This window comes from Empidonax traillii, unplaced genomic scaffold (assembly GCF_003031625.1).
Source record: "Empidonax traillii isolate 1590-97213 ecotype Southwest subspecies unplaced genomic scaffold, ASM303162v1 scaffold257:size1394852, whole genome shotgun sequence".
Taxonomy (NCBI): Eukaryota; Metazoa; Chordata; class Aves; order Passeriformes; family Tyrannidae; genus Empidonax; species Empidonax traillii.
The window spans coordinates 829,107-831,358 of NW_020955450.1; positions in this window are offsets into that span (position 1 = coordinate 829,107).

Below are 2,252 nucleotides of genomic sequence, written 5' to 3' on the forward strand. Positions count from 1 at the left end.
ATCCATCTGGCTTCTGGCCTTTAGTTCTTCTCCATCTAGCATTAACATGTGTCTTTGTCTTTGTGTTTGGCATCAGGAATTGTCTCCACAGAGGTTTAAGGATGCGTGTGGGCATTTGGAGGTTTTGCAGGTCTTAGCCCCTAATCCTGCAAGGGCACTGCCCATATAGACACTGGAGGTCCATGAGGAGCCCGTTAGTTGCTGCTGTCTTTGCCTGAGGAAGGCCTTCCCTTTGCTGGTTGCAGAGGATATTTTGATTTTTGATAGATTCTACTACATACATAAATAATATAATAATAATAATCATCATGAACTGTAACATGAGAGCAAAGCTGAGCTTGATTTATATGTTAAGGACATGCTTGTAAGGTCTGAATGCTAAAAAATACCCTACTGTAGTAAATCACCTGCCCCTTGATGTCTGACGACCCTTAGGATGCTTCCTGTATGCAAGTGTCTCTGTCTTCACATTTGCTCTTTTATGTTATTTGTTTCTAATGTGGCATTCTGTTTTCCTGCTGTTAAGGATCCTGCCAGCATAAGAAATGCTGCTTCTGGTTTCCGCCTTGACTTGGGGCAAGTTGCAACCTCTTCATCTCCTCTCCCTGCAGACAGGGCTGCCTATAAGACCCCATGCCTACGTGAGGTCCTACAGATTTTGCCCAAACTGAGTTTTCCTCCCTTTGCTTCACTGCACTTCACTCACCCACATCAAACAGCGCTGAAATTGTTGCTTTGTTGGATTGCAATCCTGCTGCCTACAAAGGAAGAGGATACACAGAATTAGGTCCTAAGAATTTGCAACATACTTTGAAGGAGAAAGATTATATTAAACAATCTGTTTAATATAAGAAACACATAAACAATCTCTGTGTGTGACACCAACAAGGAGCAGACGACTGAAAATCTGGTAGGATTTCAGTGGGGAATGCAGCCTAAAAATCAATGACACGGCATGTCCGGAAGGTGGATCTAGAAATAGCAAGTGTAGTAACTGTTGGGAGGTATCACGTTCCTGGGGGTCACACGCAGTGAGCACTCCAGGCATGATCAGCTACCCCTCTGGACACAAGGGTCCTGCTGCTTCCCAGCACTGAGTCAGCTGCTGCGCCCACACTGCACAGGGATCTCCAGGGATGTGCTTGCCTGGGAGAGGCTGGGAAAGTGATGAGTGGGGTGAGAGACTGCTTGTGCCAAATTAACTTTATTTTCTTAGATGGTATTCCTGTTTTGATAGGAAGGCAACCCGAGTAGGCACCGAAGGTAATTGGGATCTCAACACCATCCGTTGGCCAAAGTATTCCACAGAGCATGAGGCAAGCAAAATGAAGGGTATGGAAAAACATCTGCTTAGGGAATCTCCTTGGGCTCTTCTTGCCCCCTTCCAGGCTGGGGTCCTCTGAGAGGGATATGTTTTGCTAAAACAAAAGAGACCATTACGGTTCTTGTAGCCATTTGATTCGGGCTATAAAACGCTGCTTGCAACCATCTGACTTAAATCACCAGTGGCAGTTTGCAAGTGAGACTGATGTATTTTGCTTTCCTGGTTATTGCTCCTTTCCCATGTCCAACGACTGATGTAATATACGCACACGTTCAATGGTGGAAACACTCTGGCATAGGCAAGTGGATCGGGCTGAGGCTCCTAATGTCTTCAATACCACCATTTTCCCCTGCTGAGAAACACCAAGAAATACCATGGACTAGTTGTAGCAAGACTTCTTGTTTTGGGTTCTGAAGCACACATTCTTGCTGCTGTCAATTCCTGCACTATTTATTTTGAAGACATAACTCCTGGATCCATGTAACTAGGTACAAATCACAGCCCTCTCTTACTTGCCGCCCCTCACCCCTAAAACTTTCTAGTCTTCTTATTGAGGGCGAAAAGCCTGAGGCAAAAAGCCAAGTGGGAACTCACAATGGGCTGGCATTTTGGAAGAGCCTCCCTTCCCGTGATTTTCAACCTTTTCGTTTTACTTTTTTCCGACACTTGAAACTGCCACCCAGGTTAACTGGGGAGGGTGGTGCGGAGCAGCGGTGCGGACTCGGAGGCACAGCGCTGAAAAAAAAAAGCGGCCGCGGCCCGATTCCCCTTTCGAAGGGGGAGCCTTTCCACGTCTCCGCTTTCATACCGGGCCAGCCCTCGCTCGGTCGGCCCGCGGCGCTGCTCATGTTTTCCACTGGGGGGGAGGACGAGAGAGGGAAGACCGGGTCGGAGGAGGGAGGGGGGCAAGTTGGTTGAATTTGCGAGG